This window comes from Macaca mulatta, chromosome 7 (assembly GCF_049350105.2).
Source record: "Macaca mulatta isolate MMU2019108-1 chromosome 7, T2T-MMU8v2.0, whole genome shotgun sequence".
NCBI lineage: Eukaryota > Metazoa > Chordata > Mammalia > Primates > Cercopithecidae > Macaca > Macaca mulatta.
The window spans coordinates 138,636,133-138,653,597 of record NC_133412.1 but is presented as its reverse complement, the minus strand read 5'-3'; the positions used below and the strand labels follow the sequence as shown (position 1 = coordinate 138,653,597).

The following is a 17,465-nucleotide window of genomic DNA, read 5'->3' as shown; positions in this document are numbered from 1 at the left end:
CCAAAAGAGTTATCTAAATGATCTCTAAAGACCTCTGCAGCTTGAAATAATTTAGTAGTATGAATTTTATTTTTTTTAAAAAAGAAGATTCCTCCAAAATTCTTTCTCACCATCCATAACACATTGCCTGCCATGTGTTTGGCACTGTAGTGGGTGCCAAAGATACAATAAGCAAGACAAGTAAATCCCAATTTCAGCATATCTTAGAATGTACTAGGAAAGCAAAAATGAAACCAAAAAATAGTGTGTTTTTTAACACATAAGACCACTTTGTGCCATGCACAATTAAATTTCTTATGTTTCTAAATATGCAGAGCCTGCACTCAACACAGGGCTTTTGATCCTGTCAGAAACACACTTGTCCAAATATCATCACAGCTATGTACCTCACCAAATTCAGGGCATCACTCAACTACCACCTTCTTAGTGAAACCTTCCCTGACCATTCTATATGAAAATGGCATCCTCCCAACTCCAACATTCCTTATTACCATCCCTAATGTACCTACTTTTCTCTAGAACACTTATCAACATCTAATATACTTAAAGAAAAGTATAAATATTGTGAGTGTATAAAAGAAGCCATTAATTTCATTTATACTAATGTATATGTTTTTATCCATACTCATACATGTCTTTATGTAACAATTTAAAATATCAATTATAAATGCTAACTTCACGTTTACAGTATTAATTCAAGCATTTTGTTTTTCTATAATTCTCTTCTTATAAACATATAAAGCATTTAAAATAGAATGATATCACTATATAAGATTCATACTTTTATACTACAAGAGTCAACATCTAACAACATGATTTATTCTCTATTTTATAAACTATCTCACCTTAAAAAATGAGGACAAAAATGAGATATATTATTCTACCTGGATTTCAAATTATCATACTCATTAAACTGGAACAGGCTTATTTTTCTCAAAAATAAAAAGTAAAAAAGAGAAAGAAATCTAAAATCATCCTCTAAGGTTTATAGTCTTATATCTGTGCTCACAGTTTCTGAAGATTTTCATAGCTGAATATACAATTTCTGGAGATCTCATAGGTAAGTATCCCCCAAAACAAAAAAATTGTTTGAAACTTGATACGTCAGAATTCAAAGGACTATGTGGTCTGAAAAATAAAACTTTTCTTTTGAAAGAATAATGGTAACTTTTGGCCGGGCGCGGTGGCTCAAGCCTGTAATCCCAGCACTTTGGGAGGCCGAGACGGGAGGATCACTAGGTCAGGAGATTGAGACCATCCTGGCTAACACGGCGAAACCCCGTCTCTACTAAAAAAAAAACACAAAAAATTAGCCGGGCGAGGTGGCGGCGCCTGTGGTCCCAGCTACTTGGGAGGCTGAGGCAGGAGAATGGCGGGAACCCGGGAGGCGGAGCTTGCAGTGAGCTGAGATCTGGCCACTGCACTCCAGCCTGGGTGACAGAGCGAGACTCCGTCTCAAAAAAAAAAAGAAAGAATAATGGTAACTTTTAACTAAGCAATGTTAACCTTTTTTAATATCATCACTTAAAATGTTACTAAACAGAACCATAGACACAGTTTTCAAACTGAATTACATATAATTTGAAATTCCAATAACTACACTAAAATGATCTTGTGGAGGATAAAAAAAATAAAGATGCTATAACATTTCTAATAAAATGAGTTTGTTATGAGCAAACTATGTATAGAATCGAACATTTTGATTAGTCCATTAATGTTTCCTGATAAAAACAGCAAGTTATTGAAATAAATTAAGAAAATAGGTAGTAATAATTTAAAATTCTCTACTATCCTGTGAAAACTAAGACTACTGACTAGACATAACCAGGACTCCCAAAGGACATGTCTTCTCTCCTCTCATTAAGAAAACGAGAAGCCATAATAAGCAAAAAAGAGTGCCAAAATAAATCTTTAGATTAAAAATGTAGTTCAACCTAATATTTATTAATAACTAAATCCAAATTAAGTTTTTAAGTATACAAAAAAGCTTAAGAACTTCAGTTCTTCTCCATTTAATAATGTAGACACACCTCCCTCAAAGTACCTCCAAAACAAAATTAAAATTATTATTAAATATATTTCTGCTACTACACATTTGTAAATGTTATTGTTTATTTTAAAACTACACTCTGAGTGTTACAGGTAAATACTGTTAAATGTTAAAGGTAGGCTGGGCATGGTGGTTCATGCCTGTAATTTCAGCACTTTGGGAGGCCAAGGCAGCCAGATTACTTGAGCCCAGGAGTTTGAGACCAGCTGGGCAACATGGCAAAACCTGGCCTCCACAAAAACTACAAAAATTAGCCAGGCGTAGTGGCACGCTCCTGTAGCCCCAGCTATTTGGGAGGCTGAAGTGGAAGGATCGCTTGAGCCCAGAGGGTGGAGGCTGGAGTGAGCCAAGATCATGCCACTGCACCCCAGCCTCAGTGAAAGAGGAGGACCCTGTCTCAAAAATATATATATTAAAAAACAAAAAATAAATAATAAACATTAAAGGTAAATGTTGAGCATTAAAAGTGAACTCTGGTTAACTATATTTCTTTAGAAAGAAAATGAAGAATTCTTTAATGACACATTTTACATTTACAGGACAACAGACCATCAACTAATAACTCTATTTATAGATACAGATATTATGTTTTAAAAAAAATTATCCAGAAATATTTTTAAGCAGCTTTATTATTTTTAAACAGTAGCACATGATCACGGTAAAACAATCACAGAAGTACATAAAAAATAGAGCAAAAATCAGTGAAAAACTTATCTCCTGTTAGAATTATTCATTGTTATTTCTCCACCATATCTTGTGACATTTTATAGAAATATAAAGTAACCTTACATTAAAGAAATCATTCCATACATCCTATTCAATAACTCTGTTTAATTCAACATTAGGTAAATTAGAATATCTTTCTGTGTCAGCCAATATATATCTCATTATTTTTAAGGGCTTTTCTGTATTACATTCTATGTATTACCATAACCAACTTAAGTATTTTCTGTATTAATAAACAGTTTGTTTCCACTTTTTTAATGAATTATCTCTAATACGATGGGATATGCTCCACTTCCTCACTAAAATGTTCCATACCCTAAATCATTTTCTACAAAACAGACATTCATGTATTCAAATATTTTTAAGTGCCTATTACATGCTATTCACTGTTCCAGACAACCTAAATTCCCTAAGTGTAGAAAATGAGTCTAATTTATCATTGTTGTATTTCTAGTACTTAGTGGGGTGTCTGATACAGAGTAGACCTTCATTAGGTGTTGAATGAATGGATGGCCATCCTTGTTCATTCATCTTTCTTCGCTTCTGCAATTATCTCCTTTTTTTTCATTTTTTATGTGGAATCATAACCTCAGAAGATCATTTTATTATGTGCAAGGCACCAACTCTACTAAATGTTTTACAAAAATGAAACCACAAGCCTGGCACAGAAGTTCATGCCTACAATCCCAGAACTTTGGGAGGCCAAAGCAGGTGGATCACTTGAGGAGAGGAGTTTGAGACAGGCCCATGGCAAAACACTATCTCTACAAAAAAATACAAAAATTAGCTAGGCATGGTGGTGCACATCTGTAATCCCAGCTACTTGGGTGGTGGAGGCATGAGATGCACTTGAACCCAAGAGGCAGAGATTGCAGTGAGCCGAGATCAAGCCACTACACTCCAGCCTGGGCAAGAGAGTGAGACTCTGTCTCATAAACAAATAAATAAGAAAAATAAAATAAATAAAAATGAAGCCACAGTCCCTGTTCTTAAGAGGCTTACAGAATCATCACATTCATAGGCCAAAGGCTTTGAGAAAGAAGTTTTATTTTTAGGACCAGGATACCCTACAGAGTAATGAGTCTTTACCACTCACAGTTCAAGCTCACTATGGGGAGCCAAGTAGATTAATACAGAGGAAAAAAATACTACTACAGTATTACCTTTTAGAAGCTCTGCTTAGCTGTGTTTTTTAAAGTTCATCTTGAGCTTCAAAACATCATTCAAAGAAAATATGAATCTAAAATATATGTTTTCCTTTGGTCTAACTCAGTGGAAATTAAGAGTAGGAACACTCTCATGCTAGTATTCCAGTGTTAAACTTCAAAAGGTCCAGCTTACACACATAGAAAAACCCTAAATGTCCAATTAAACTGCAAAGGTATGACTAAATTCATAGAAGATTTATTATGCTTTTCCAGGAAAACTACTCTGAAAGAGGAGAAAAAGAGATCACTGAAACATACCAAACTGCTTTTATTTCAAAGTTTGAGCCTTTAAAATCACCACAAAGCAGATCTGCTGTGAAACCTCTAAGGATGCTAACTCTGTTTTCTTTCATTGGCAACACACAGGTACCACAGGGATTAAATTAGAATCACAAAGCTGGAAAGAACCTTGATACCCATATGTAGTTCCTCCTTATGCCTTTTACGTCATTTGCACTTAAGCCAGTTTACATACATAAGAAATGTATCCACAACAAAAAATTACCCAGTGCAAGGTGGGAGTGGGCGATAGGAGATGAGGTCAGAGTTAAGGTGGCAGTTTGGGAGAAGGAAAGTAAGTCACCTAAAGATAAGGTCCGTGGAGATGACTGTTTAAATAAATGTCATGATCTAATTTCCATGTTGATATGATCACCCCAAAATTCATCCTTGAAGGTTAAATGCTATGCTTGAATGGAATATGCATATGTTGATTATGGCCATGTATTCTGCCTCCTAACTGTTCAGGATAACAAACAAAAATCTTGGCAAGAAAGGATGTTGATTTGCATCAGAGCTTAGATATCTCTTCAGCTTCAAAAAGCATATGGTACCAGGTTGTGCATCTTTATAAACATGCCCTATTACTGTTATTAGACTGTAAATTCTTTAAAACAATAGTTTCATGATATTGTAACTCTTTATATCCCCACAATACTTACAATATACAAGGTATTCAATAAATATTCACTGATAACACTGAAAATTCAGATATTTATCTAGCTTATTTAAGTAAAAATATTTAAAGTAACAAATTTATGTTAAAATATATAGAAAAATATATTACCACACAAAACAGATACTTGCATACCAATGTTCAAGGCAGAATTATTCACAATAGCCAAAAGGTAGAAACAATGTAAATGTCCACTGACAGATAAATGGATAAGCAAAATGTGGTATATACATGTAATGGAGTATTAATCAGCATGAAATAGAACTGAAATTCCGATACATGCTACAATATGGATGAACCTTGAAGACATTATGCTAAATGCAATGAGCCAGTCCTAGGACATACTTTGTGTGGTTCCACTCATATGAGATACTTAGAATAGTCAAAATCACAGAGAAAGTGAATAGTGATTCACACAGAATAGTGATTAAAGGGGAGATAGTGAGTAACAGGGAATTATTGTGTAATGGGCACAGAGTTTCACTTCGGGATGATGAAAGCATTCTGGAGATGGATAGTGATGATGGTTGCATAACAATGAACTGTATACTTAAAAATGATTAAATGTCAAATTTTGTTATGTATATTTTACCACAATAAAGGGGGGATGTATATTACTATGATATTATTTTAATAATCATTTGCCAAATACTTTGTATATTAAACGTAAAATTATAGACTTCTAGTAGTTAACATTAAATTATTAATAAAATAGTTACAAAAATAATTACCCAGTTTTATATTTAAGTATCTGGTTTCCTGAAAAAACAAACATAATACCAAAAAACTTGAAAAATAAAGTTATTTTAATTTCAGCAATACCTTTAATCCATTTACTCTAACTCTGCAAACCATTTGCCTATAACAAAAACACTTAAAGATGGCTATAATCAACATATCCATATGTCTTTAACATTTACACATAAATTCATCTCCATTTTCTCAGAAGAAGCTTGTCCGCACTTACTGATTTTCAACTAAGTTTTTATTTTATTTTCTTTTATCCTTTTCTTCAGGGTTAAGGACTACGCATGCAAAGGCTATTCTAGGTGCAACATTTTCAGGGTCAAATAAAGAGCTGTAATATGTCAAATGAAATTATAAACTGAGATTTCTTTTTCTTTTTTGCTTTTTTTATAAGAGACAAGGTCTTGCTATGTTGCCTAATAGAGTACCATGCTGTGGTTATTCACAAGCGTAACGATAGCACACAACATCCTCAAATTCCTAGGCTCAAATGATCCTCCCACCTCAGCCTCCAGAGTAGTTGCGACTACAGGCACACATGACCACAGCCAGCTAAACTGAGATTACTTAAAAGTGATTAGCAAACAATATGCTAAATTATCTCATAAACTTTAGTCAAAACAAAATAAATTAAAATTTATAATTATCTGAATATATACAAAAGCTGACTCACCTGCTACAAAATACAAAGGCAATGATATTTTGCTGCTGCTTATAAAAGTGATTCACATTTAAACAAATATAATTGAAATTCATAGGTCTATCACATCCTTAAAAACACAAACTCACTAGGTTCATCACTTTGTAACCCTTTGTAATACAATGTACCACACATACATTGATTTCTATACTGTGATTATGTCAAAGATATTATATTGATTTGACACACAGTTAAACTCAACAATAACATTCATTTAATTCATAACTCATTTAACATGATTTGTTTATGAGTCCTGACTTTAATTTTGTAACTAAACTTTAATATTGGTTTATTAGTTCTTTGGTAATTACTAAACTGGGAAATTTTCAGTAGATTTATTTTCCAATATCTAGCCACAAAACATTATATAGTGAAATCTTATTAAAATCTAAAGTTACCTAAGATTTAAAAAAAAAAAAAAGAAAGAAAAAGGTATGTTCAAGTGCCTCACTTCCTAAATTACTGCTCTACGAATACCCCTTCTAGAGGTGCTATTTCAAGTAAATAAATCCTTTGGATGCATAATTTCCCTATTATCTCAATGAATTACAGAAACTGTAATGCAGTAAGCTACTGTAGAGTCCCCATGAAAACACTCTAGAGACTTACTTTCCCTTAGTATATTTCTCCTACTATTTAATTCTTAAAAAGACATTGTCATTTTCATGTCCAAAAGATCTACACAGCAAAACTCACAAATTCATACAAGTTTTCAGCAATTTGACATAAGGATTCAAGAAAAACTTCCTAGACTACCCTAGGAACTGAATTTCAACCACTTCTTCATAAAGTGTGTATTACTGATTTTATGTTAGAGAAAAATGAGGTTTGGAAAGACAAAATAATTTGATTCCACAACCAAGTAACCACTGAATTCGAACACTGAAATCCAAATATTACTTATGCCAAAGGAAGGAGGAAAACACAAAGTTGCATGCCAAAGAGGTACCAGGCACACAACACATTTTTGCATACATTTCCTCATTTAATTCTCACCATTAATTTGTAAGGTAGGTATTATCTACATTTTGAAGAGGAGAAAACTGAGGTAAAGAAGTGATTTGACTTGACTAAGTTTTGTATACCTGCTCAGTGTCAAGACAAGACAGAAACTATTGATACATTGATACATTCTGTCCTCAAACCACTACTAGCTGTGATCCAAGTGTCAACAATGATAGATAAGATGGACTTTCTATAGCTCAGATAAGACCCTCAAAAGAGAAAATTAAATGGCCATAGCAGGAACAAGGGTTTAGTCATACATATATGTACATTGCTACCAAAGGGTTTGTTAACAGCCATGAAGTTTTCCTCATCTATTAGGCAGAAATCTGTTCTAGAGAAACACTGCACAACTGACCTTGGTAGACTGCCTGATAAAGACAACTGGGACAACCCTGCCTTGAGAGTCCTGTCAGCAGCACAGACGGGACAGGAGGCCAGCCTTACAAACATTCTTTCCTAGTAAAATGCTACAGACCCTAAGCCAGTTTCAGCCAGCTTACAGAGACTACAAACGAAATATCTTTGTGCTCTATAGTTCACCTGTTGACATAAAGAGCTGAATTCCACCTCATTTTAATGCTAAAATTGTGCCCTGAAGCGAAGATGGGATGTATGTTACTTATATGTTAACTCACTGTGCAAGCACTAGACTTCCCCATATATATTCACAGATCCCATGGTCGTTCTGTTAACAAAAGGAGAGAAGTTTGACTGATTTTTTATTTTGTTTTTGTTTTTGATTTTGTTTTTATATTCTACAGAGAAGGGAACACTTTCACTGCTCTAATTTTAGTAAGATTTCCAACTCCTTGAGAAAATCGTATCTATGTTGGTAATTCCCAGTAGGGTCACTGTCATGAATCTGTCTGGCAGTTGTTTTTAAGGCCCTGTTTTACACGACTGCCATTTCCTACCTTAACCACTCAAAGAATGACTTTCCAATGCTTAAAGGTCTTTAGAGGAAAGCTCCCAGGCAGCTACGTATGTGAGAAAAGCCTCCATTTCCCACAATTAGCTCCCTTTTAGGATATTTCCTCTAGAGCAGAGACTAAAACATCTATAAATGCCAACTAATGCACAGTATATTAAGGCTAGTTAATAAATGCCAAATGATAACGATACAGAACTTAACATGCAAATAGATGTCAACCCAATATTAGTCCACTAGGAAAATACTGTGAATGCTTTTTGTCAATAGAATAGCTTTGCAGACACCCTCTTGAACCAGATGCAAGTGATTAAAACACCACTTTAAGTACCCAAGAATGAAAATTAAAGTTTAAAGAAGCTGAAACACTTCTCCCCATGCCACCCAATGTCCACACATTCCACTAATTTAAGCTCATGATTCTGCTCCCCACTAGCCTAGCTCTGAAGGAAAGAAAGAATAGTAAGAAAAGGATGGTCTTGAAATGGGAAAGAAACATCACAATTTCTTTTTCTTTTTTCTTTTTTTTTTGAGACGGAGTCTCACTCTGTCGCCCAGGCTGGAGTGCAGTGGCGTGATCTTGGCTCACTGCAACCTCCGCCTCACAGGTTCAAGCAACTGCCTCAGCCTCCTGAGTAGCTGGGATTACAGGTACCCGCCACCCAGCCCAGCTAATTTTTGTATTTTTAGTAGAGACAAGGTTTCACCATCTTGGCCAGGCTGGTCTTGAACTCCTGACCTCGTGATCCACTCGCCTCAGCCTCCCAAAGTCCTGGGATTACATGCGTGAGCCACCGCGGCCGACAAAAACATCACAATTTCTAACAAAAATCAATTCTAAGTTACTTTCATATCTCCTTTAGAATGTTCAGCAACTTGTCATACAAAGTAAAGTCATGCACTGCATAATGATGTTTTTAGTGAACAACGAACTGCATATATGAGTATTCCCATAAGATTATAAATACCCCCCAGCCAGGCACAAAGGCTTGTGCCTATAATTCCAGCACTTTGGGAGGCCAAGGCAAGGGATCTCTTGAGACTAGGAGTTCAAGACCAGCCTGGACAATATGGTGAAATCCCATCTCTACTAAAAATACAAAACTTAGCTGGGCATGGTGGTGCACACCTGTAATCTCAGCTACTACCTGGGAGGCTGAGGCATGAGAATTGCTTGAACCAGGAGGCGGAGGTTGCCGTGAGCTGAGATTGCGCCACCGCACTGCAGCCTGGGCAACAGAGCAAGACTGTCTACAAAAATAAAGATTATAAATACCATAAATGTACTGTACCTTTTCTATGTTTAGATATGTTTAGGTACACAAATACTTACCACTGTGTTAGAATTGCCTACAATATTCAGTACAGTAACATGCTGTACAGGTTTGTAGCCTAGAAGCAATAGGCTATACCATATACCCTAGGTGTGTAGTAGGCTGTAACATCCACGAAGACACGAAGGAAAGAAAGATGTAAGGGAACACCATAAAACATCCAGAAAAAAATTACAAAATGGCAGCAATAAGTCCTTGTTAGTCAATCGTAACACTGAGTGTAAGTGGACTAAACTCTCTCCAATCACAAGACTCGGGATAGCTGAATGGATAAAAAAAAAAAAAGAAGACCCATTAATCTGTTGCTTACAAGAAATACACTTCACCTATAAAGACACACACAGATTGAAAATAAAGAAATGCAAAAGACATTCCATGCCAATGGAAACCAAAACAGAGTAGGAGAAGCTATATTTCTATCAGACAAAATAGATTTCAAGACAAAAACTGTAAGAAGAGACAAAGAAGGTCACTATGTAATAATAAAGAGGTCAATTCAGCAAGAGGATATAAAAATTGTAAGTATTTTAATATATATGCACCCAACAGTGGAGCACCCAGATATATAAAGCAAATATTATTAGAGCTAAAGAGAGAAAGACTCCAATACAATAATAGCTGGAGACTTCAACACCCCACTTTCAGCACTGAACAGATCTTCTAGGCAGAGAATCAACAAAGAAATAGACCAAATGGATCTAATAGATATTTAAAGAATATTTCTTCCAACAGCTACAGAATACACATTCTTTTCTTTAGCACATGGATCATTCTCAAGGATAGACCATATGTTAGGTCACAAAACAAATCTTAAAACGCTTAAAGAAAAAAAAAACACATAATATCAAACATCTCTGACCACAATAGAATAAAAATAGAAATCAACACCAAGAGGAATTTTGGAAACTATACAAATACATGTAAATTAAACGATATGCCCCTGAATGACAAGTGGGTCAATGAAGAAATTAAGAAGAAAATTGAAAACTTTCTTGAAACAAATGATAATGGAAAAATAATATACCAAAACCTTTGGAATACAGTAAAAGCTGTACTAAGAGGGAAGTTCATAGCTACAAGTGCCTGCATCAAAAAAAGGAAGAAAAACTTTAAATATACAAGCTAACAATGCATTTTAAGGACTAAAAAAGCAAGAGGAAAACAAACTCAAAAGTAGTAGAAGAAAATAAATAATAAAGATGAGAGAAGAAATACAGGAAATTGAAATAAAGAAAATACAAAAGATGAATCAAAAAGTTGGTTGCTGGAAAAGTTAAAACAGACAAACCTTAAGTCAGACTAAAAAAAAAGAAGATCCAAATAAATCAGAGATGACAAAGGAGACACTACAACTGATACCACAGAAATCCGAAGAATCATTAGTGGCTACTATTAGCAAATATATGCCAATAAATTGGAAAACTTAGAAAAAATGGACAAATTCCTAGACACATACAACCTACCAAGATTGAAACATGAAGAAATCCAAAACCCAAACAGACCAATAATAATGAAATTGAAGCCATAATTAAAAGTCTGACAGTAAAGAAAAGCCTGTGACCCAATGGTTACACTGTTAAATTCTACTAAACATTTAACAAAGAACTAATACCAATCCTACTCAAACTATTCCGAAAAACAGAGAAGGGGGGAGTACTTCCAAACTCATTCTGCAAGGCCACTATTATTACCCTGGTACCAAAACCATAAACAGACACATCAAAAGAAGAAAACTAAGGGCCAATATCCCTGATGAATATTCATACAAAAATCCATAACAAAATACTACCAAATTGAACTCAACAACACATTAAAAAGATCATCCATCATGACCAAGTGAGATTTATCCCTGGGACACCAAAATGGTTCAACATATACAAATCAATCAAAGTGATACACCATATCACACAAAATGATGGACAAAAAACCATATGACCATTTCAATTAATGCTGAAAAAACATTTGATAAAATTCAGCATCCCTTCATTAATAAAAACCCTCAAAAACATGAGTATAGAAGAAACACACATCAACATAATAAAAGCCATACACAACAGACCCACAACTAGTATCACACTGAATGGGGAAAAACTGAAAGCCTGTCTTTTATGATCTGGAACATAACAAGGATGCCCACTTTCACCACTGTTATTCATTATAGTACTGGGAGTCCTAGCGAGAGCAATTAGACAAGAGAAAGATATACAGGGCATATAAATTGTAAAGGAAGAAGTCAAGTTATCCTTGTTTGCAGATGATATGATCTTTTTTATTATTATTATTATACTTCAAGTTCTAGGGTACATGTGCACAACATGCAGGTTTGTTACATATGTATACTTGTGCCATGTTGCTGTGCTGCATCCATCAACTCATCAGCACCCATCAACTCGTCATTTACATCAGGTATAACTCCCAATGCAATCCCTCCCCTCACCCCCTCCCCATAATAGGCTCCAGTGTGTGATGTTTCCCTTCCTGAGTCCAAGTGATCTCATTGTTCAGTTCCCACCTATGAGTGAGAACATGCAGTGTTTGGTTTTCTGTTCTTGCGATAGTTTGCTGAGAATGATGGTTTCCAGCTGCATCCATGTCCCTACAAAGGACACAAACTCATCCTTTTTTAATGGCTGCATAGTATTCAATGGTATATATGTGCCACATTTTCTTAATCCAGTCTGTCACTGACAGACATTTGGGTTGCTTCCAAGTCTTTGCTATTGTGAACAGTGCCGCAATGAACATACATGTGCATGTGTCTTTACAGCAGCATGATTTATAATGCTTTGGGCATATACCCAGTAATGGGATGGCTGGGTCATACGGTATTTCTAGTTCTAGATCCTTGAGGAATCGCCATACTGCTTTCCATAATGGTTGAACTAGTTTACAATCCCACCAACAGTGTAAAAGTTTTCCTATTTCTCCACATCCTCTCCAGCACCTGTTGTTTCCTGACTTTTTAATGATTGCCATTCTAACTGGTGTGAGATGGTATCTCATTGTGGTTTTGATTTGCATTTCTCTGATGGCCAGTGATGATGAGCTCAGTGAAATAAAAGAGGACACAAACAAATGGAAGAACATACCATGCTCATAGATAGGAAGAATCAATAACGTGAAAATGGCCATACTGCCCAAGGTAATTTATAGATTCAATGCCATCCCCATCAAGCTACCAATGACTTTCTTCACAGAATTGGAAAAAAATGCTTCAAAGTTCATATAGAACCAAAAAAGAGCCCGCATTGCCAAGACAATCCTAAGCCAAAAGAACAAGGCTGGAGGCATCATGCTACCTGACTTCAAACTATACTACAAGGCTACAGTAACCAAAACAGCATGGTACTGGTACCAAAACAGAGATATAGACCAACAGAACAGAACAGAGTCCTCAGAAATAAAACCACACATCTACAGCCATCTGATCTTTGACAAACCTGAGAAAAACAAGAAATGGGGAAAGGATTCCCTATTTAATAAATGGTGCTGGGAAAATTGGCTAGCCATAAGTAGAAAGCAGAAACTGGATCCTTTCCTTACTCCTTATACGAAAATTAATTCAAGACGGATTAGAGACTTAAATGTCAGCCCTAATGCCATAAAAACCCTAGAAGAAAACCTAGGTAATACCATTCAGGACATAGGCATGGGCAAGGACTTCATGTCTAAAACACCAAAAGCAACGGCAACAAAAGCTAAAATTGACAAATGGGATCTAATTAAACTAAAGAGCTTCTGCATAGCAAAAGAAACTACCATCAGAGTGAACAGGCAACCTACAGAATGGGAGAAAATTTTTGCAATCTACTCATCTGACAAAGGGCTAATATCCAGAACGTACAAAGAGCTCAAACAAATTTACAAGAAAAAAACAAACAACCCCATCAAAAAGTGGGCAAAGGATATGAATAGACATTTCTCAAAAGAAGACATGCATACAGCCAACAGACACATGAAAAAATGATATGATCTTATACTTGGAAAAAACTAAAAAATCCACCAAAAACCTATTAGAACTGATACTATTAAGAACTGGCAAACTAATTCAGTAAAGTTGCAAGATACAAAATCAACATACAAAAATAAGTAGCATTTCTATATGCGAAATGTGAACAAATTGAAAAATTTAAAAAGTAGTCCCCATTTACAATAGCCACCAAAATAAATAAATACATACATACCTAGGAATGAACCAAATAAGTGAAAGATCTCTGTAACAGAAACTGTACTATACTGATGAAAGAAATTGAAGAGGACACCAAAAATGGAAAGATATTCCATGTTTATGGATTGGAAGAATCAATATTGTTAAAATGTCCATACTACCCAAACCAATCCACAGATTCAATGCAATCCCTATCAAAATACCAATGACATTCTTTACAGAGATATTAAAAAAAAAATTCTAAAATTTATAGGGAACCACAAAAGACTCAGAATAACCAAAGCCATCCTAAGCAGAAAGAACCAAAGTAGAGGAATCACCTTAACTGACTTCAAACTGTATTAAGAGCTATAGTAAACAAAACAACATGGTACTGGCATAAAAACAGACCCAGAGACCAACAGAACCGAGAAACCCAGAAAAAAATCCACACACCTACAGTGAACTCATTTTTGGCAAAGGTGCCAAAAACATACATGGCAGAGAAGACAGTTTCTTCAATAAATGGTGCTTAGAAACTGGATATCCATATGCAGAAGAATGAAATTAAACTCCTATCTCTCACCATATACAAAAATCAAATCAAAATATTGATTAAAGACAAAAATCTAAGACCTCAAACTATGAAATGACTAAAAGAAAACACTGGGGACTCTCTCCAGGATATTAGTCTGGGCAATGATTTCTTAAGTAATACCTCACAAGCACAGGCAACCAAAGCCAAAATGGACAAATGGCATCACACCAAGTTAAAAGTTTCTCCAGAGCAAAGTAAACAACCAACAAAGAGACAACCCACACAATGGAAGAAAATATTTGCAAACTACCCATCTGACAAAGGATTAATAACCAGAAAACAAAAGAAGCTCGGCCAAGCACAGTGGCTCACACCTGTAATCCCAACCCTTTGGGAGGCCGAAGCAGATAGACTACCTGAGGTCAGGAGTTCAAGACCACCCTGGCCAACATGGTGAAACCCCATCTCTACTAAAAATACAAAAATTTAGCTGGGCGTGGTGGCAGGCACCTGTAATCCTAGCTACTTGGGAGGCTGAGGCAGGAGAATTGCTTGAACCCGGGAGGTGGAGGTTACAGTGAGCCCAGATCACACCACTGCACTCCAGCCTAGGCAACAAGAGCAATACACCATCTCAAAAAAAAAAAAACCTCAAACAACTCCACAGGAAAAAATTAATAATCCAATTAAAAACCAGGCAAAAGATCTGAATAGATATTTCTCAAAAAAAAGAAATAAATAAAGACATACAACTAGCAAACACACATATGAAAAAGTGTTCAGCCGGGCACAGTGGCTCATGCCTGTAATCCTAGCACTTTGGGAGGTTGAGGCAGGCAGATTGCCTGAGCTCAGGAGTTTGAGACCAGCCTGGGCAACATGGTGAAACCCCATCTCTACTAAAATACAAAAAAAAAAAAAAAAAAAAAAGCCAGGCATGGCTGTGTGCGCCTGTAAGTCCCAGCTACTCGGGAGGCTGAGGCAGGAGAGAACCTAGGAGGTGGAGGTTGCAGTGAGCCAAGATCGGTGCCACTGCACTCCAGCCTGGCAACAGAGCGAGACTCCATCTCATAATAAAAAAAAAAAATTTAAAAATAAAAAAAATTTTTAAAAAGTGCTCAACATCACTGATCATCAGAGACATGCAAATCGAAACTACAATGAGATATCATCTTATTCCAGTTAAAATGGCTTTTATCCAAAAGACAAGCAATAATCAATGCTGGCAAAGATATGGAAAAAAGAGAACCCTTATACACTGTTGGTGGGAATGTAAATTAGTACAACTGCTATGAAGAACAGTTTGGACGTTCCTTAAAAAACTAAAAATTGAGCTACCATATGATTTAGCAATCTCACTGCTAGATATGTACCCCAAAAAAGGAAATCAGTATATCAGAGAGATATCTGCACTCCCATGTTTACTGTAGCACTGTTCACAATAGCCAATATTTGAAAGCAACCTAAGTGTCCATTAGCAGACGAATGAACAAAGAAAATGTGGTACACATACACAATACAGTACTACTCAGCTATAAAAGAGAATGAGATCCTGTCATTTGCAACATGGATGGAACCGGAGGTCACTGCATTAAGTGAAATAAGCCAGGCAAAGAACGACATGCATCTCATGCTCTCACTTATTTGTGGGATCTAAAAATCAAAACAATTGAACCCATGGAAAAAGAAGGATGATTACTAGAGGCTGGGAGAGGCAGTGGTGGGATGAGGGAGAGGTGGGGATGGTTAATGGGTACAAAAAAAAACAGGACGAATGAGTGACACCTAGTATCTGATAGCACAACAGAGTGACTATAATCAGTTACTTGGGTTCAATCAGGCTGGTGGGAAAAATATTAAAGATAGTTTTAGAGATAGACACAATCTTCTTGGAAAGTCAAGAAGTTTGCGTAACTTCAGGAATAGATATGGTTGAAGGCAACCTGATCTTTACCTCTAAACAAATTAAAGTAGTAATAAAGGAAGGCAGAGTAGTTTACCTAGCTAGCTTGTTTACTCATACAATCTTAAGACTAACCTTTGATGTACCAGGGGTGCTTAAGTGCTTTTTACTTGGAAAGTCCACAATGTCAATTACCCTCTAATGGTGTTGACTCAAGCTTTTGTTCATTGATCTTACTGCATAAATGCCAGTCTCACTGGTCACAACTGTTTACAGAACTCTCCAGGGAGTCTGTAAGCAGTTGAGACACCCTCAGCTGGACTGGCAAAACAGAGTATCTGTGTGTCATTGTACTTTATTCATCTGTGGCCTGGTCAGAGTCTGTGGGCAGACCCCCACAGTTGGTACCCCTGTGTGAGGGGTGTTGCCGCAATCAATAATTTAATTGTACATTTTTAAATAACTAAGAGTGTATTTGGATTGTTTGTAACACAGAGGATAAATGCTTGAGGGGAGGGACAGTGCATTGTCCATGATGTGACTTTTACACATTGTACGCCTGTGTCAAAACATCTCATGTATCCCATAAATACATATACCTACTATGAACCCACAAAAATTAAAAATAATTGTTTTTAAAAAAATCACTAAGTAGTATAATTCACTGGTTGTCCTTACTACCCAATTTTCAAAATAACAAATCCTGTTTATTAAAACAGCATTATCATACCTTCTACACAAATTTAAGATTTACAGTTCTTCCTCCTAAGGAAAAAAAAAACAGTAGAAAAATAAATTTTTATGTGAAATTTGACATATGGATGCCAATCCCCAACATTTGCTATCAACATGGAATTAACTTTGATCAAAATTAATTTACTTACAAAATCTTAGTCCACTGTATAGTGTTCTTCGCTGCTTTTTTATAGCAAGAAATATAGCTAAATTGTTTTTCAAATCACACTGAAAAATGGCTTACTACTTTTTATATTACTGGCTTAACTTTTATTCCATGGACTTTTAACCTACTTAACTAAAAGCATACCAATTAAAATTTAAGGTAAACATAATATCTAATTCACCTTAAGAAATCCAAAAGAACCATTATAAAATAAGCCTCCAAACTTAGCAAGCATATCAGAATGGCCAGACCCGAGGGAAGTATTAGCAATATCTTCACTTTACATATATGTAAATTTTATTATCACTTCCACATCTGTG

General features: G+C 35.7%; 1 protein-coding gene across 51 annotated transcripts in view; it reads right to left on the bottom strand.

The window, feature by feature from the left end:
* The window catches only part of FUT8 (fucosyltransferase 8), a 472,318-nt gene that overhangs the window by 213,501 nt on the left and 241,352 nt on the right, over nucleotides 1-17,465 (bottom strand). For 25 of the 51 annotated variants that reach the window (XM_077938183.1, XM_077938188.1, XM_077938187.1 and 22 more), the window contains one exon: nucleotides 16,975-17,009. The gene's annotated coding sequence lies outside the window, so the exon portion shown is untranslated. 51 annotated transcript variants of the gene reach the window in all.